We start from the raw sequence: 21,305 nt of genomic DNA, 5'->3' as shown, positions 1-21,305 counted from the left end.
TTGTCTAGTGTTAAGACAATCTCCAAGGAGTTCAACAATAAAAATGTTATTTGGGGCTTATATTTTAAGCAATTGAGAACTAAGAACATTGACAGCTCCTGATATGCTCCAAGAGGTAAACTAAGAATCTTTCTTCTCCACCTGAACCCCAGCAGAGATTTCTAGAAAGTTGGCTTCTGAATGCCAGAAGCTGCTTATTTCCATCTCTAACAATCTTCGTTCATGAAAGGAGTGGGCTACAGAGATTTCATAAAGGTGGGGAGGGAGAACTCTGAAAGAGCCTCTTCTGGCTTCTATGCTAGGATTGGAAGAGAGAAAAATAATATTACCGGAGACTCTATTGGGCTCTTAACCCATCCTTTGTCTATTGCTAATCAATAGTGTTCAGTTTAGACCCTAGATAACCTGGATCTCCTGAGTCACAGGAGATGGTCTCCTAAAGCTTTGAGTGTGTCCCAAGGGCCTCCAAGTGTGTTGTTACTAAAGTGTGATTTTCTATAATGTGACTATCAGGAGAAAATTATTCATGACTGGAGGATAATCATATTGGCTAAGAGTGGCCATTAGCTGATAAAAGTTGTACACCCTTGATTTAGAACATATTTACCTTGATACAGAACAATGGTCTACAAGTGCAGCTTGATGGATTTCTATTCACGTACAAACTGCCTGGCTGCAATCTGGTCATCAATTCCTCCCCTCTAACATTCTTCAGTGCTATTTATGTTATTGCTAATATAAATATAGCTTAATCAGAGCTGAAAAATAGCTTCTCCTTGTATTGGTCCTATGTCAGTTTGGTAACATATGACACTCCAGTTCAGCATAATTTACTCCTTCCTATAATAGTGTCACTGATCATATGTAGGGGAAATACTAGGATCAGTATGGCTACAGAAGTAGTGTTGATTTCACATGATCTCCTGATGCAACCAGCAACTATTGCTTGTAACCTGAAGATCCATGCACATAAACTTTTGTTTATAGGCTGCTTTATGAATCTTGCCTCCATGTGATGATATTTGAATGAATATTTCCAGTTCAAGCTGTAAGTATTTTGATATTAATTCTAAGTTTTAACAGCAGTAGTAGATGTAAAATATATTTTTGCTTAAGGGACACTATGTAATTCTTGTATAGGGGCCTAAACCAAGTGATCCAGTATGACAATTTGGACTTACCCTTCTACTTCCTGTGGATGTTTAATCTAGTAGATGGTCCTGCCTGGTGGAAGGCACGGGACAATTTCTGCTGATTCCCTTTTTACCCTGGACCTGTCAGTAGGAATGTCACCTGAACAGAATTCTTATTTCAGAATCCAAGTCTTTTTCATTTCCACACAGTTGTGGAGAGTAAACAAAGCTAAAATAGGTTTAGAAGTAGCCCTTGGAAGGTAATGATGGTGTATTTTTTAGAATGTGGACTACATTAAATGCATGGAATTCTTCCCCCCCAAAGCCTACAAGTTGTGTATTCCTTGGCTCTTGGGAAGCCTGTCTCTCATATGTGATTTTCCCTACCATATAAAATGGTGAGAATCAACCAGTAACTTTAAGAAAGACATAACATAATACACCTTCCGCACTGTTGACTCTTAGAAGAACAAAAGAAGTTCCCTGGATTCCTATGAGAATCCCTTAGGGAATGAACTCTTAGTGCAAAACTGTCTTTTCTGCTTACATTGGCAGACAGGAAGTTCTTGTTCATTCTTTTTTTTCCCTTTTCTTTCTTTTTTTGTCACACTGGTATTCTACTTTGCTGACTTACTAGACATAAGATAGCTAAATCTGTATTTATACTATATTTTTATTATCTCTGTCCCTGCAGTGAATATATTCTTGTAACCTTATGCATGGAAATTAAACAGAAAGAGCTTCTTCTGCTTAATTTATTCATGCAGGGCTCTTGTTAAAGGTTCAGAAATAGTAAACAAGTGTGTGGCAACTATCCCCCCCCCAAAAAAAGTTCATTTGAAAATGCAAAAACTGTAGGCTGCTGTTAATTCTCAGCTGCTAGACTGATGGCAGTATCAATTCTACACTTTTGGAATAAATTTTATTAAGGCATTGCATGTCTCTGCTTTACAAGTCAATTTAGTGAATAAATATGAAATAGGGTAAAATGCTCCCTCCACCCCCAGATTCTGTTATAATTATGTAGGAATTAAACCAGTAAAAATGTAGATTGAACCTTGGCTTAATTGGTTTATGTTTAAAGATTCTTTGATCAGTGGTAACAGAAATATATATTAACATGTTGCATTTTAAAGTGATGCTGCCTTTCATTAATCAAGTGTCTGTATGGTTGATTAATTTGAACAAGGTTTAAATTGCTATGAAAATTTATCATTCATAGCCATGATCTCCATTTACATATATGTTAATTATGGTAAATGTAATCTTTTTCTGAATCCTTTGGGCTGAATACTAAAAAGACATTGTGATCACAGACAGGGCCTACTTTTCTATTATAAATTAAAAATTGGTCTGTTTCTGTTGTTGGAGATGGACTAGATATATAAAAGCATTTAATAGTGAAGACAAGTTTACATTTCAAGTGATCTTTAAACATTCACCATCTTAAATGTTGCTTTCCTCCTTCCTTTTTTTTTTTTAAACTTCATTTGATGAAAGGGAGAATAGGTGTTTTCCTTTCAGCACTAAACTATTTTGAACTATTTTTCCATTTGTTGCTTAATTAGTAGACACATTATGTTTTCTCTGTTTCTCTCTCTTCAGAAAACAGAAGTTAGCAAATCTGAAAACGTCTGCAATACAATAAAAATTAATTACATCGCAGGAGATAGACACCCCTGAGGTTTATAGCCTCTTAAGATGTATTAAAAAGCATATCTCTGGGCAATGAAGAAACCATAGCAATAGAGAAATGGTACTGAAGATATTGGTATGGTTAAATGCAAATAAATATATTTCACTCTCCTCATTTAAAACCTCCAAGAAACAGCAAAAAACGTATTGGGTGGCTGTAAAAGCCATAAAAGAAGAATACCTTTCCTAAAAAATATCTCTGGCAATAGTTTATGGAGGAAGCAGCTATTAGGAAATGAGAAAATTCATCCATTTGTGTTCACCCATGGAAATCAACATATTAAGCAAGCAAATTGTCCTAGTAAAGAAAGATTCATTTTAATGTAATTCATGTTGTATAATGATTTCCTGCCTTGGCTTGCAGAAGCAATGCTTTTGAATGAATGTGTCCTATTAAATGTTCCTATGTCCATGCAATAGGTTTCTTTACACAGAAACTTTACAGTTTAGAAGTGGAGAGGGACTGAAGAGTTAGTTGTGGACCACATCAGTCAGGTTTTAGAGGAGATCACCGAATCACAAATGTTGGATGGAGAAGAACCGAGTGAACATTTGCTTGCCACTATAGGGTGTTGCTGCTCAAGGCTTCACAATAGGCACGAAGCTCTTCAGATGTAGACAATTTCCAGAGCAAAGGGAAGAGGTCAAGTACTTTGAGATTTAAAAAAAAAAAAAATAGGTGTTTTAACATATATGGGGAGAGAGGGGCTACAGTGATTTAGCTGCAAGTCAAATACCATGAATAACCAACATGTTACAATCTAAGATGTGGCACTGGCAATTTTGTGTTTGAACCTTGGCCACATGTGCACGCTCAAAAATTCAAATCAAGAAACCAATAATCATGTGGAATTCCACTTGCTTATCTGTAGCCATGCTCCTGTGACTCTCACAAGCTCATGGAACACAGAAATAAGATCAACAGCAGAAGAGAAGTGGGGTTAAAGGACAAATAGGAAGTGAGGATGAAGACAGGATTGGAGAAAACCGCTCCATGTGAAACTTAATAAAAGCCTATTTTAAAACTTAAGGAAGCACACTGTCTACATTAGGTTGGCAAGCTGCAGCTTTGACTATATGAACAGGTAACATGAAATGCCAGGTTTGGATTTCCATGCACAAAAAGTTAAATAATGCCAATATCCTACTGGAGAGCCCCTCTGAGTATATGATTTAAAACATATAATCTAGTTTAAAATAAGAAGTCCAACCCTGTCTAGTGTTCTACTCTGCTATGTCAACGAAAGCTATAATACTGTAAGAATAATGCTTCAGCATTTTTCAAATGATGGGTACAGATACACACATTTTGTCTGGCTCTTGATACAGAAGTTTGAAATAACCAAGGGAGGTAATTAATTGTATTGTTCTGCCAGACCCATGGTGCTTCCTACTGAGATTATGAAAGATTATCTGCTCACTGTGTGCAATGCCATTAGCATAGGGTGGACTAGATTTCTAAGCAATACATTAGGTTGCTACTGGTAGTCCTTGTTTAACAACTGCCTTGTTTAACGACCATTTGCAGTTACAGCGGTGATGAAAAAGTAACTTTGCAACCAATCCTTGCATTTACGAGGTCTGTAAAGCAAAGGATAGCTGAAGTAAGATCGTAAGCACAGTTGTTCACTTAGCGACCGCTTCACTTAACGACTGAGCTGCTGGCCCGATTGTGGTTGCTAAACAAGGTTTACCTGTACTTGCATACATATATTGAGGATACTATGTATGCCAGTAAACACATTGCCCAAATCTCCTTCTCTAAACTGAATGTACAGACCTTTGCAAGCATTTGAAACTTGTTCTCCTTTACTCCAGCCAGACTGGTCATGAATTACAATTTGCTTCAGTTCATAATGCTGTTCCCGTATGAACTGCTCTAGTTCTGTATCTGGGTTATGAGCCTCAGTTTTTTAAGACTGAGCCCTTAAAGCACCAAATGGCCTCTTCCTGTAGCAACCTTCAAGAATTCCGTATTTGAAGGAGATACAATGCATAATACCCACTGTCTGACCCTACTACAGATGTCCCTGCTTCTTTTTAACTTTGTTTTTGGAGTCTAGTCTTCTGAGTTGGAAGTTCATTGTTTATTTGCCTTGATGTCTGAGTTGTTACGAAAACAGATATCTGTGAAATATATAAAAATACTTTGTGCGGCACTTAGTGAGTTCAAATGCTTAATGCATTCCTTTATTATTACTACACAGAGCCTAAGCCAGAGAAGGCTATTTCATCATATCCTCATGTACTGCTTAAATCAGTTCTAGTGGACTCATCTATATTTGTGCTCTGGGCTATAAGCCTAGATACATTTGTGTATTCGTTTATTCTTCCTTGTGAGCCACTCTGTAACCAAGGTCTCAGGATAAGGTACATAAAAACAAAAATATCACAATTTAGTTAGTTAGTTTTTATTTATGTACAGTTTTTGTAATCCACGCCAGTCTGTAGATTCTGGGCAGCATACAAAAAAGTAATAACAATACAAATATGGAAGAAAAGAAAGAAAGCCATAATAAGACAAACTACCCCTAAAAAATGTGTACCACAAAACAATCAGCTCAGATTGAAGCATGGAAGAAAATGTTTTTGGTTTTTTTAGTGGCCTTCTGAAATGCCATATGACCCTCTAGAGTAGAAAGCGCCATAACAGGCCTGCCTTCTTGTCCGTGAACCCCTAATCTCCTATCAATTTACCTATTAGAATAAATAGGACTTGCTTTGAGGAAACATGCATGTGTGAGTCAATCAAGGAGGTGCATTTTCTGTGCATGAGCGGGAAATCCACAGGTAATGCTGCTACTATTCTTGCCAACTCACAGCAACCACAATGGGTATGAAAGGGGAAGGTTTTTTGCATCCCTCTCCTATTTTCCACTAGGGCTCTGTTTTTAAACAAAAGTATTTTGAATGAAGGGCTAGATAAAAGTACCAATGGCTGCTCGAGATCAGTACAGCTGTAGTACTCGCTCAAGGTCCTTTTGAGGGCAAGACAGCTTTGGGCCCACTAAATCCAAGTTCACCCTATCACATCTGCAGACATCATCTCTGTGGCTGCTACACTTCATGCCCTCTCTTTCTCTTCTCGCTACCCTCAGAGGCTCTTGGCTGGAGAAAAGGTTGCCCTCCTAGCTGTCATGATCATAACTGATTAGATTGTTCTTAAGAAGGAGCATTTCTGCATCAAAGTTCTTTCTCTACTTTGTGCTCAGCTGTTTCCTGTGCTCTGTTCTACTCATGCTGTAATGGCTTAATTTTGTTACCATTTCTGCTCAGCATTTTAGAAACATATTTAAAAGGCCCTTACATGGGAGAAGTCATTAATGTGCTCACAAAATTTGGATAATTTCTGCTTAAGTGGTTAATATTTACATAATGTATTTGCTGCAAATCCAGATTCATTTCTTAGTCACAACTTAATGAAATTAAAATGTCACTCTGGAAACTTTTGCAAGTCTAGCACTTTTCATTACCTGACAGGTTCTTTTAGAAATACTTATTTTGCAATTACCTTCCTCCTTTCCATCTTTCTTTCTAGTACTGTAGTTAGGCATTTGATGCCTTTACATGGAATGAAGGTATTCCAATTCCATTCCAAAATATATGTCAAGGAAAGGGAAATATTTATAGATTTGTGGCAAGATTTGGAAGCAAATGACAGAATTATTTTAGAAATAATATATTTCTAAATATCAACCCATTTTGTTAAACAAGTATATGTAGATCTTGCTCCAATTCCTTGATTTCTGAGGACCCAAATAAAATTATTGGCTTTACTATTATTATTTTATAATATTAAACAACTAGCAGTTACAGTTAGTCCTTGCTTAACATCCACTCATTCAGCGACCATTTGAAGTTACAACGGTGCTTGAACAAGGGGGACTTATGACAGGTCCTCATAGTTGTAGCTATTGCAGCACCCGCACAGTCATGTGATCACAATTTCGATGCTTGGCAACCAGCTTGAAATTACAATGTTGCAGTGTCCTGCAGCCACATGATTGCCATTTACAACCTTCACAGCCGACTTCTGACAAGCAAAGTCAATGGGGAAGTTGGCAGGAGGTCACAAATAGTGATCACATGACCACAGGATGTTGCAACCACTCAGAATTCACCTAATGATGGCAACTGGGACTGCCAGAACTGCCGTTGTAAGTTGGTGGGGTCATGTGATGCCGCATCTTACAACCGCGTCACTTAGTGATGGAGTTCCTGGTCCCAGTTACCATTGGTAAGCGAGCACTACCTGTATTCCTTACAATAATCTTCCATGGAAATATTAGCAAATGGAAAATAAGTATATAACAAAAGTAGAACATATGAAACAATGAATCTCCATATTCAAGTTTCCATATCAAGAGCTATGGATAGTATAGACTGCTATTTTGAGAACTGAATGTATTGGGTTAGCTTGATTTTATAGCAATACAAACTATATGGGTATACTTTATAGCTGCTTAGTTTGTAAAATGCCAGGGAAAATTCAAGTATTTGAATGAAATGATCACCTTTGTATTTTCCTGTTTCATTTCTTGCCCTGGAAAGAGGTGTTTGTTTTTTTTCCAACCCTCTTCTTTATAAATAAATATGATACATTTAAAGATGCAAGTGACTGGGTCAATTTTGTGACAGTTTTTGTCTGCTGAAGAAAGTGACTGTATGATGATTATTCTGTCTCAAGAGCTGAAAGGACATGAGAGTGCTTTTACAAAACTATCTTCCTCTCTTGGGTTTTAAGAAGAGCAACTGAGCAGGAGGGAGAAAAAAATAGGTACTGTATGGTGCCTACAACTGATCCCAGTATCCAAATCTTTGTGAAGCACAACATAAACCTGTTTATCTATCTAATCTGTTAGCTCATTAGATCCTAATCATTTAAAGCCAACGTCTTCTATAGTCTAGGTATCCGGCGGGGGGGGGGGGGACTCCTTGTTTTGAACTGGGGCATTGCTTTTCAAGACAACATCAGTGCTTTTCATGTTGCTTTGATTGAAAGTGTCGGGCATTTTATGTTTGCATACCATTTACAAATATCTGCACCTTAAAAAAACTGCCAATCAAACTGACAGCGCTTCCAAACTATTCCAGCCCCCTTCATTTTTCCCCTTAAGGAAACAACTCATGATCACAAATCTAGGAGCACATGCTGAATGGTATAGAATGGATATATCAAAGCAGAAATAAAGAGTTTAATTGCATACAAGCATTGCCAACATTATTTTTTTTCTTTGCTCAGCTATGCAAAGGAGACACAACTACTTTTTGTACTATTCTAGTGGAATAAGGAAGAATTTGCCCATCTGTTCCACAGCGGTTACTGGTTCATATTTGAATATTCATCACGGCAGTGTCAAAAGACACATCCGAATTGCACGTCATAGATGAGACTAGCACCCTAAACCCAGCCCTACTCAGTGAATAAATTCCCACATTCTGCTGGTACCTGCTGCCATTCATTAACTGAGGAGAAAGCAAATGGGGCACCTGGCTATGCGACCGAGCCCTGAGGAATATCGTCTGCAGCTCATTCCTCTCTTCACAAGGGAGGTATTTGAGAGATTCTTTTGAAATTTCACCAGAAACATGAACTTTTCTGGCACTTTAACTTCTATAAAATGTCCAAAGCCACTTGGATTAGTGCAGTACTAGGTGGACTGATGACATGAGAACGTGGGCTAGTATAAATTGAGAACAAGCAATGAGATCATAATATTATGCATGTTGCTAAAAACTCAGGTAACAAGAGTTTTGTAGGATTCTCTATATATTTTCTTACAACAATGGCTACAATACATTGGGAAAGAGTCCTACAGAATAATATAGTGTGTCCTATAAAGCTGCTACATGAAATGTCCAGGAAGGATAGGAACATCTATGAAATGAGATACTGAAGGTGCAATCACTAACAGTCCCCACAAGAAGGAAAAATGGGAGCAATCTAAAAAGGCTAGCATGAATACATGCAGAGTTTTATAAAATGCCAAACAGAAGAAGAGAGATTCAGAAAATGGAAAAAGGAGAACATCACCAAAGAAGAATGCAAGATAGTCTTCAAAACTGGAGGAACTGGGTCTGAAAAGCTGAAGCTCAGAATAAGCTAATAACAAAATAACAAAAAAGGGGGTTCTTTTGGTGTGTTAGAAATAAAAGGAAAGCCAAAGAAATTATAGGCCCATGGCACAGAGAAATTGGTGAAGCAGTAAAGGGTGATAATGAGAAGGGAGAACTTCTTAACTCCTATTTTGTGTCTGTCCTCCCCCAGAAGGGAAATGGAGCCCTAGCTGATTCCAGCTATGCCATGCCATGAGAGGAATGAGAGAACCGCAATTTTGGATAGCCAAGGAGAAGAAAGAATTTACCTAATGCAAATTAATTCAAGTCTCCAGGGCTAGATGGGTTATATCCTGGGGTACTGAAAGAACTAGCAGAAGTGATTGTAGAGCTATCCTTGATCATCTTTAAGAATGCCTGGAAGACTGATGAGATCTGAAGAGCAAATATTCCCACCTTCAAAATGGGGAAGAAGGAGAATCCAAGAATCTACAGATGTGTCAGCTTATTGTCTATACTGAGCAAAATCATCACATAGTTTATCACATAGCAGTTTGTGAGCACTTAGGTATGTTAGAATTAGTAGGAATCAGCCTAGGTTTGTCACAAAGACATTGTACCAGACTAACTTTACCACCACCTGTGATAGAATTACTACCTTAGTAGATTAGGGGAATGTTGTAGACACAGAGTACCTTGATCTTAGGAAAACCTTTGTGAGAGTGGCTTATGATATTCTCCTTCATAAAATGGTAAAATATGAGCTAGATGAATTCCCAGTTGGTTGACTGACCACTCCCCAAATGTGTTCATTAATGTTTCCACTTCAGCTTGGAAGGAAGTATCAAGCCGAGTGCTGTAGAACTTTGTCCTGGGCCCTGTGTTGTCCAACATTTTTATCAATGACTACATGAGGGACAGTTTGCAGGTGACACAAAGCAAGGAGGGATAGTTAATACTTTAGATGAAAGAGAAAAGATTCACAAAAATCTAGACAGGCTTGAGCATTGGACTGAAATGCATAGGATGGAATTTAATGGGAAAATATAAAGATCTGCATCTGGGTAGGAAAAATGTAAGACACAAGTATAGGACGGGGGAGACTTGGCTTGGCAATAATACATGTGAAAAAGATCTGGGTGTCTTTGTTTACAGGTAGTCCCCAGTTTAAGAATGAGTTTCATTCCAAGGTTTGTCCTTAAGTCGAATTTCTATGTAAGCCAGAACAGTATTATTGTATAATACTGTGTAAGTAGTATTGTGTAATGAACTTGAACCACTGTGCATTTAACTCAAAACATTGTGTATTTAACTTGAATTTTGCTACAGTAGGCTCCATTCTTAACTATGGGTCATCTTTAAACCAGGCATTCTAAACCCGGGACTACCCATACTACAAGTTCAAGAGGAGTCAACAGTGAGATGCAGCTGCTAAGTAGGAAATGCTATCTTTAGGTGCATTAATACGAGCATAGAGTCCAGATCATAGGAAGTGATAGTCTGCCTTGGTTAGTATTCATTTATCTGGTGCCCAGGACCAGGACAAATTGGAGCAGTTCAGAGAAGTGCTACCAAGATTGTGAAGGGTCTGGAAACTAAGCTGTATGAGGAAAAGTATGTTCTGAGTCAGTATGATCTGGGTATGTTTAACCTACAGAAAAAAGAGAGGGGAGATATTATAGCAATCGTAGATTCTACAAAATTGCTGGGATATCATGAAATGGAGAAGTTGGAAGGCAAGTGGGTGAAAGCTGGTTTTCAGCAGCTGCAACCCAACCTGTTCTTTTTGCCAGTCTGCATCATGCCACCGTCAGATTGGAGACACTGATGTGTGCTTGCCAGGGATGTCTCCAGCAGTAGACAAGTTGGAGGCCTCACTGTTGTTCTATGGCAAATATATGCTGAGGTTTTTCTCTCTTGTCTCTTTGGGGAAGTACAGCAAAAGATTCCAGGTCAATCATGACTTGGCTAAAATGGCACAAAGGAGGCATATTCAAGGACAGTTAAGCTATGTCAACGAAATAATGCGAAGTGCAAGATATATTGGGGACAAAAAGGCAGATGTCACACTCAGAATGGGAGCTGGATAGAGAAGGATCAAATGTTGGCAAAGAATTGCTTTGGAAATGCCTCTGACGTTTCAGTTGATTAATCTATGTCTCGAATCCCCAGCTAGTTGGCAGCACCAAGCGGACCTCAAAAGCTAAAGTGGGTCAGACCTGGCTAGTGCGTAGGTGGAAGATTAGCAAGAAACCCTAGATCTGGAGGTGGAGCTCCTAGAATAAGGCAATAGCAAACCACGATTATATTGTTGCAAATTTTAAAAAGTCTCCAAACAAAACCCTAAACAGATGTTTCCATGAAGTCACCAAAAATCAAATGTGACTCAAATGAGACTTTATCTTGTATGTCTTCAAGAGATTATTTACTCTCTAGGGCTGTAGTTATGCATGTTTCTGAAATACTTCTCCCTGGAATATGTTTGCCAACAGTTCTTAATCAGATGAGGAAACTGACATAATCACAAATGATCTTCCCTGCACTCCATCTCAAGGGAACACCAAATGTTTCCTTCCACTTTAATTGGGTATGCTGACTCCTCAACAATGTGTCTAAATTCCTTTCATTTCTAATTAAAGGAAAATCTATTACACCTCTTTTAGGCCCTTGTGGAGCCACACTGGAATCAGAGAGAACTTTCAGGCCACATCTCAGGGTCGTGTCAAGTAGAGGAAAGTATACATGCCAAAAAGACATCTTTGATATACACATTTGCAAGACCTGGGTGTGTGTGCGCGTTTGTGCAATCTTTCATCCAACTGGCTCCTGAACATAAATGAGGGTCTTCCAATCTTTTGACTAATGGACATGTTTGGAAATTTGAGAGCACATCCTGGGTGCAATGACTGCTGTAGGGGAGGGTGCTGAGCAAAAGAGTCAGATGTAACCAGGAGCCTCAGGTAGCACAGTGAGAATTCAGACTAAACTCTGGTCAGGCATAATCCTTGAATAAGGTAGAAGCTCCCTAGCTATAACGATGCCAAAATGTTTGATGTTGGTATTCAAATACCACCCTTCTGTATTTGCATGATCACCCTGTGCACAAGTATATTAGATAGGACTTCTCTCTATTCCTACCCTCTGAGATCTGCAAAGACATTGACTTGTGTCTGAGTGTGAGCAGAATCCTTTGCACAATCAGATCAGGATCTTTTTGGTCATAGAGTGTTCCAAGGAGGGAGCGGGGATTTGGGATCTGTTTGGGAATAGTGCTATCTCTGCCTAAAGAAGAAAACAGAAATCAGCCCCAGAGTATAAAGGACATTTCTGAAATGGGCTTAGTTCTACATCAATGCACTCAGGGTTAGCTTAGCAAAATACAACAAATTCTGCTATGATGACACCACAACCGAAGTGCTGAAGACTTGCTCTTTAATCATTGCCGGGAACCTGAATCATAAATACATCAGTGGGCTTCTTCCCCCTGCAGTGAAGAGTCCAAAAAGCCCAAACTGTGAGTAATGTCCTGAAAGTATTCAAGAAGGACAGGGCCCAACTTGTAGCCACTCCACAGTAAAGCCTGTGCCGTTTAATGTTAAATGTAGGCCACATTGCCTGAGCCCCTCTTTCTCACGGAAGTGCTGAGATGTAACATGTTTACCATCACAGTTCTGAGCGCTGAATCACAGTGGGTCAGTTTATTTCATCTTTTGTTGTTCTTTTTATCCACATCCGAAAAGTTACCGAGGCCGGTTCATGCTTCAGTTGCATTCTAATCCCCAAACCCACTTTACATACTTTCTCTTCTAGGACATCTGTACTAGCATAGTCTCACTTTCTACTAACCTATCTTCTTTTTTCTCAGCTGCTCTGTGTTTTTACATCTCTCAAGAGGGGCTAATTCTTTACAGCTGCATCCTGCTTGCCAAGAGTCTCACATGTGCAAATTATTAATCTTTTCTATTGCTACAGTAACTTCCAAGGCTTTAAATGCGCTCCCCCCCCCGCCCGCTGCATCTGAAGCTGGCCCCTTTCCAAGGAAACTTTCCCTTTTATTTCACTAACAGATAATCTGATCTCCTACAGAGTTGACATTGTTAGTTAGCACAATTGCTGAGGCATAGTTCCCTGTTTCCAAGTAATAATGTACAAACTTGGATTTAATTTAGAAATATAAACCTAAGTGCTTTATTTGGTGTTGAAACCGGGGATGCGTAAAGCATTGCTTTATTTTCTCTCCCAGCAAATATTTTAAGGCACATGTTTCTATCAGCAGCTGTTTTCACTGAGCCAAAGCCAGTAGTGGAAGCTTGAGACATGTAAGCAGAATCCTAAAATTATATAGTTTGAGTTATATCCAAGCATGTTTCCCTGTGTTCTCAGCTGAATTTATTAAGATGAGTGCTTTTGACACAAGCTTACAGCAATACAGATATACGGTTTGCAGAATCATATATATCTTATTTGTACAAGCATAGGAATGCCATCCTCCTTTAAAAGTGTGGCTAATAATATCAGCAACGATTTAGATCTATAGCCCATCTTTCTTCCAGGTCCTCAAGGTTATATAAACTCTCTCCTCCAACAACAATCCTGTGAGGCAGGCTGGACTGAGACATATTGATTAACCAAAAGTCACCCCTGAGCTCCAGTGGACTTACATTTCAGCCTGCATCTCAATAGTCTTCGTTCAACACCTTTACTACCGAACTATACAGCCTTCTCACCGATTTAGAAATGTCTGCTAAATGCTCCCTGTGCTCTTCTTGAATGGGTTTCTGCCAACAGCTAGAGCAATCCCATCTGGCCCTCAGCCTAATTTCATACAGCTTATGTCCTAATTTTAAAAGCCATATGCAAGGGATCCATTCAGACATAAATGTTCGGATATGGGTACTGCTTCCCTGAGCCCTGCTGCTTGAGAGAGAGAAGGAAAGAAACAGATACAGGTTGTGAGAAGAGGAGAGAAAGGAGGAATATCCGTGGGAAAAAAGGCTGTTCTAATCCACTTTTACTCAATCAGCGATACCGTGTGTGGAGCAAGGAAATAGATACAAACATGGGATACATTAAGAGTTCTGTTTCTGATTTCTAACATCCTAAAGGTCTGGAAGCAAACCACCTTAGGAGCTGCATCTTCTTGTATGCACCTGGTGGATTATTAAGATCTTCAGCACGGGGTACAGTTAAGATACCCTTGCCAATGTGAGGGGCTGTTCTTTGGGGGGGGGGTTGTTTTTTTTCTAACTATGGCATCCCACATCTGGAGCAGTCTCCTCAAGGAGAAATCTGTGGCATAAAACAGTGGTTTGCCTGGTTTTTGTTTTTGTTTTTTACTATTTTGTTGTGTTTATTTCAAACAAAAATATTTTTTCAGAAAAGATCATATCAACCAGCGGGCTGAGAATCAGTGAAGTTATACAATTAAGGTTCAGGATAACGTCAATAAAAGATAAACTGATACCAAGCAAAATACACTGAGTGGTTTTTATGGTATAACAAAGAAGTATGGATGTTTTGAGCTTCATGTCAAAATCTCCACTATATTTTTATTTATAAATATAAATGTTAAAGAGAAAAAGGGAAAAAAGAAAACACCCCTAAAATATATAAATAAGTATTTAATTTCTGACTTCGCCCTTCTTTATGCTCCAACCAATTTGTAGCACCTCTTGGCATAAACTTTAGAAACCATACCCTAAGTGTTTGCATTTATTCACCTTGCTGCATAATACATAATATATAATATATATGGAAGCCATTCTTGCATAAATTTAGTTAAACTTCTGTATGTATAAATGCTGTTACAGGAAGTCCTCGCTTAATGACCAGCAAATCCATTGCTAAGCAATGTGGTTGTTAAGCGATACATCACATGGCCGCAACTTGTGACTTTACTGACGGCTTCTCCATTGACTCTGCTTGTCGGAAGCTGGCTGTGAAGCGTGCCAATGCTGCGATGGTCATAAGTGCAAGGACCGGTCGTAAAATTCCTTTTTCAATCCTATTGTAACTTCAAACAGTCACTAAACAGGGCTGTCGTTAAGCGAAGCCTATCTGTAGTTCCACGATTGCTGCATTTACCTGTTCTTTTTGACAAGCTGGGTAATTTGCCTGAAGAAATAGTTGGCACCATGCGAAGTCTTTTTTTATTTACCTATTTACCTAAGAGGTTAAGCATGTCTTTATGTTTAGTAAACATTTCTTTAAAATGCAATTATATGTGCAGGAAATGGAGGAGGCCTCTAGCAGCAAAGTGAATGGTACACTCCTGCTTTGGTCATTTTTTGAAGTTAGTATTTGCAGTTGGGGAAGAAATTCCCTGTGGGATTTTCCCTCACAGCAAATATCAGCTCTGGAAAGAGGAGGAAAACACTACATTCTCTTTCCATGCCTCCTCTATGATTCACTTTACTACAAATGCCCATTCAAGCTGAAATAATTTGCACTTAAAAAAAAAACACTTGAATATTAGATGTAAATATGCGTTTGACCACATATAGGATTTCATCTCCAGCTTGTTTAGTTTTCAGCTTCCACACTGTGTTTCATGTTCGTATTTGATTGATGATTATTTTGTTATTCTATTGGAAGAGTGTAAGATAGTCTGTGAATCAAGGAGCTCTTTAAGAGCTAGCCCTAGTGTTATGTGCAGTTGTCAGATAACCGAGAGTTTCTTCTCTTTGCTTAGGTTTTCTTTAAGATTTTTTTTTATTTACTTTTTGTTCCCTGCCCTACTGATTGGCTACCAGTTGGACGCTGCTGACCTTCAAAATAATGTCGTTTGAAAGTTAAATAAGTTGCAAGCCAGCTCAGGCAGTGAATTTGCAAGCAATTCTGTGGCCCTGATCGGGTTTGGAAACACAGGCCAAAGATGGAGTGATTCCAACATTTTACTGCTACAGATCTTCTCCTAGAGATGTGTGAGCCAGAGAGGGTGAATGGGGTGATGAAATATAATATGTATACAAATGTCTGCAGAAGCAGACAGAGTGCTGACTCCCAGTAAGGACACCTTCACGTGATTACTTCAAGTCAGTTTGGAGCTGACTGTGGACCAATCTGGGTGTGCCATTGGTTCATTTGGAAAGCTGAATTGGCCTATTTCCGCATCTGCATACATTTATTTGCCCCCAAAATAAAGCTGAGTTTGTTGTGCAAAACTGTGGCTAAACAGAGCGTATGGATGGCTTGTATTCTTGTTGGCGGCAACTCCCACCTTGCTCTGCCTTCACATTCCTGGGCTCAGAAAACCATGAACGTGTTTTTTCCTCCCTATTTTTGCAAAAGTCTATTCCTTGTACAGCTTCCCATTTGCCCTGCAGCTGCTACATAATCCTTGGAAAAGACACAGCTCCTCTATTACATTCATACCTGTGCAGACATGGAAGTATCTTTTCAGAACTGAATCCAAAGCATTGCACAGCCCTAACTGATGTTAGTACTCTTGCTTTTCTCGAGCACTTCGCTTACAATAGATCGCTTCCCTTACAAATCTCAACGTAAGACCCAGGTCATAACCCAGGACCAGTCCAGCATCTAGGATGTACGTTTCTTCTTCTGAATTTGGAATTGGCTTATGCCTTGACTTAAGTCTCAGTCAGACAGAGAGCATAGTCTCCCCAGTAGACGATGATTTCGAAGGAAAGTCAAGCACAAGGTACACAGTCGATCTATTGTTAACGTTTAATAAGGGTAAATGTGGGTCCCTGTCTATGATGGAACATGATATGAACCAATGCTAAAATAAGATCTATCTTATAAGTTGTCTTATAAGTGGACATGATCAGCCAATGAAAAGTTAGAGGATAGTTCTACTTTTTTAGGAGTGGTTAAACAACACGCCTTTGTAGAAGAGACTAAGCTGCCAAAGCAGATTGGAAACATGTTATTTATTTATAGCATTTGTATACTACTTTCCATTTTTAAAAAAATCTGAAAGCTGTTTACAAAGGATATTGTTTCCAAACAGGCCTTCTGGAAGATGGCCAACATTTCTGATGCTTTTGATGACATTTGGGATCAGAATTTAGGGCATTGTCACACTTATTTAAACAGTTAAATATTCTATATCCATCTTAAATTACTCCCCGTTTATGGCCTATGTTCAAAGTTGATAAGGAGATATATCTTTCCTGACATCTTCCACCAGTTGACATTGAGCTCAACCAAACTGTTTATTGGCTTAGTGATGTAAGTCAGCCCATCTTGAAAGATTAATTAGGATATACTTTGTAACTTGGGTTCTTAAGGATGCTTAAGACTATATCTTATCTATATAGTCTCTATATGTACCTATATGTGTGCACACATGCTAACCTCCAAAGATGCTGGATATTGGTGACTGATCAATCCTCGCAAACATTGTCCTCACAAACATTGTCTAGTTTAGCCCTCTTCTAGTGTCTAGTTCAATTCTGATTTTCTTTGCTTTAAGTACCTGACTTAGGTATTTGTGTTCTCATTCTCCTGTCTTCCAGAAACCAGTCATACCTCATATAGTGTTACTCCATGCATGTGTTCCTTTCCTCAGTGATGGCAGAATATGGGTTGGAAAAGAAAGTAGGAAAAATTACATTGAAAGGAACCATATAAGTAGTTTCCATCGTGGTGGCCATAGCTTTTATTATTGAGTTGGACAATCCTGCAACACATAGCAATGACATTTTAAAAGGTAAAGTAGAAAACTAGAGAAAGCGTGTTCAAAAATATCTTCCCTAATCTATAGATACATAAACAGAATTTTAGAAATGTCACAACTGTCATATTTAGCTCCCAGACATTGGAAATCCTCCTTGTGACTCTCCACCTGAGACTAGAACTCTAATCAATAATTGTTAGATTATGGAAGGGATGGTCTTTTATTTTTATTGAAAGTAGATACATTTATGAAGACAAAGTTATCTTTTATATGGACACATGCAACAGCAAAGCAGCAACTGAGAACTCTTGCTCACCCTTAAGAATGGCTTCATTAATGGAGGTTAGTCATTAAACAGGTCCTTTTATAGAACTGTATATTGAACTCTCTCATCCACTATTAATTTGCATTGTGCTACTTCTTGTGAAAAAGAGTACCAGAACTAGGATGGGTGAGAATGTTGTCCTGTGGGTATTCCCCTTTTCCATTGGTAACTAAGGAAAACATTTTACATCCCATTCCCACAATGTACTGAAGGAGATGGACATCCACAGAGTGTGCATCTCAAATGACATGAATTGTGCAATTTTCCCATGTCTGTTTTGTGGCTTCTCCTGAAGGACAAGGAGAAAAATAGCGGTGCTAGGTTCAAGAAGGTCATACTTCCTTTTCACCTTAATAACTATATATTCCAAAGCTTACCTTCAACAGCCTATTCCATCTCTGAACACTGGATCAAGTAGGACATATAATCTTTTTATTTCCCAGTCTACCTTAACTGTGTGCTGTGGAAGCCCTCTGACCATCTTCCATCAGTTAGCATTGAGGTCAACCAAACCATCAGGACCCAAGGGTTGGTTCTGTAATCTCAGATCCTTGATGAATTAGTCAGCCTTAAGAGACAGATTAGTTAATTAACATACACCATTCTTTGTCACCGCAGCAGTTCATTAGGGTCCCCTCCTTCCAACTCATATTGAACTTCCTTACTCCTTTTCTTCCAATTCAAATTAAACCTGTCTCATTTGAATGCTGAAAAGATGATGGAATCAGTCCAGACAAGTTGATCAGAAATGTTGATTGCCTGATGCAGCAGTGTTGGTCACAAATTCATCTCTCCTCCAGTTATCCAGCAAGTTGGAGGTGGAATTTTGCTCTGCTTTGGCTTTTTTGTAGAGCAGCCTTTTCTATTCTGGTGATCTTCCAGAGCTGTGGACTTCAGTTCCCGTCATTCCCAGCAATGACCGATCTGTACTAGGGTGATGGTATAGCTGCTCTGAGAAGCTCATGATACACAAAAGGAAATAGCGCTTTACTTCAGGAAGGGTGATGATGGACAAGCTCTAGATGAGCAAGTGGCAGAGGCAAGGACCGATGGCCAGCCCTCTAGAAATATTGCCTCTTCAAGAGGAATGATGGTCACCACCAAAGAGCTCATCTGCTCCTGTGGAAAGCTGAGCATGCTACTCCACTTACTTAGGTAAGATATAGCTTGCACCTTTCAAACTTCTCTAAGTAGAGAAGATGGGGTGGGGGAAGGAGAATCCAGCAAACCCAGTGTTGTGCAAACTTGGCCACTTTAAGATGAGTGGACTCCCATGCTGGCTGGGGAATTCTGGGAGTTGAAGTCCACTCATCTTAAAGTGGCCAAGTTTGCACAACACTGAGCTAACCAAAAGAAACAAACTACACAAAGCCAGATGAAGCTCATTAATATAATCATCTGTTGCACCCTTTCATAAGGCTAAAAATCCATATCTAAATAAAAGCCCTACTGGATTTTTTTTCCTCCTGAAAGGAAACTTTTATTCATAGTTACTAACCATTATGGTAGACATCCCCTTATATAAATATCAAAAAAGGTAATGAGTCTTTCCTGGAATAAGATGCATTTTAATTAGATCCTACAGCACTTGAGAGACTTTGGTTCAATTCCCACCAGTCAGGGTCAGAAATGCAAGCACCGTAGTTAGCAGCCAGTTTCAAATCTCAAATGCACAAAGCAAGATGGGGGTCATTCACTGGAGCAGGTACCCAAAGGGAAGGATGAAACGCAAGGCAAGGATTATTTCACAGCTTGGAAATGGAACATACTGAAGAACAGCCAGCCTTTAGTTGCAGGCTGGATGCAGCCTGAGCTGGCCCTTGCAGCTGGCAACTGAAGCTCCCGGCATCATCTAACAGACAGATATGATATTGAGCTCTCTCTCTCTCTCTCTCTCTCTCTCTCTCTCTCTCTCTCTCAACTCATTCCCTCTCTCCTTCCAGAAACAGTCATAAACCAATATGTTAAGATCTCAAAGAGAGAGAAATGAAGATTCCATCTACTGTACACAGATTTTTTTAAAAAAGAAAAGAAAACAGAGATAAAGCATAAAAGATGCATGAAGTTGTGATACCTTGGAGGGGGAACTTCACTATGGTAGTTCAGCCATGGCTGCAGAAGAACAATCCAAACTGACATTATCAAGAGGCATTCCTAGGTAACTGCTGAGGTTCCTGCAACAAAAACAGGGCAGAGCCTCTTAGTGTTGCAGCGTGTGTCCTAGTTCCGTTACCCCAAACGCCTATTGAATAGTTTTCAAACCTATCTAACACGACGTCTTTTCCATTCTCAGCCAGTGTGCGGCTTCCTCTTCCACCCATAATCACCTTAAATCTCATGACCATGCCCACTCTTGTGTGATTTCACTGACATTACAAGATCTTGGGTGGAAATGCTAAAATCACAAAAGCTTTCAAAACTCTGATGAGATTTAATTTCTATTTTTTTTAAAAAAAAATTATAATTTATTTTGATGAGCCATTTCGGGATCTGGAGGCCTATAGACATGATGTCACTGCTCTTTGCTTTATAGATCAGACATAAATTTAGTCCTTCTTCAATAGCAAATATCCATCATTCTTGCAAAAACAGAAAAAAGGGTAATAAACCAGAGGGGAAAAAAAAGTCCAAAAATAGCCAGATGTGAACTAAGCATGTGACGTAACCATAGAATGATGTTTGGGAGATTGTATAGTATGTGTATGGGATGATGGCGATGGATGAAGTCTCCTGGAACAGGTATGTCTGGCTAAATGATTACAACCCCTCAGTTACTAACCCTTTACATAGTTTGTTGCAGGTTCTGTTGTCTGCCTGTCCACCTGTCTATCTAGCAATTTGGTAACTGAAGTCTCTTGATGTTTACAAGAGGTTATATTAATCAAAGAACATCCCTATTTCAAAGAAAAGAAAGTAATTCATTTCTTGAGAATGGCATACAGAGAGATACTGGATATCAACATCACCCTCTCCCCTAGAACATCAACTGAGAACATCAGTACCCATCATGACAACAAATAACAACACATGCCGGGATGTCCTGATGTAAACCTCACCTTTGCATTGGGGGTTTCAGCACTGAACACATGTACCCAATTAGGGTTAGTATCATGAGATGCATTTCATACACTTGGCCCCTTTGTCCCCCATGTAGAGGTCTATGACTTAGAATAATTTGGGGGAAAATATGTCACAATCAATTCCAAATTGGGTCCAGTGTGTGTGACATCTGTTGTCTATGTTTTGCCTCCTGAGCTAAAGAGAAAATTTCAAGAAAAAAAAAACAGAAGCAAACTGGGGTACAATTCTGGCACTATACGTTACCCAGATCTATTCACCTCCACACTTCCTAACAGGCTGTGTCAAATATTTCCACTGCCTCTGCCATTTTTTGTGGCTACACCATGGGTATATAACTGTTGCCATTGATCCAGGACCAGCAACAAGATTGGAA

This window comes from Python bivittatus, unplaced genomic scaffold (genome assembly GCF_059951505.1).
Source record: "Python bivittatus isolate LINGU-HERP-01145 unplaced genomic scaffold, Pbiv_v1 ctg000480_np1212, whole genome shotgun sequence".
Lineage (NCBI taxonomy): Eukaryota > Metazoa > Chordata > Lepidosauria > Squamata > Pythonidae > Python > Python bivittatus.
Note: the sequence above shows the minus strand (reverse complement) of the source record.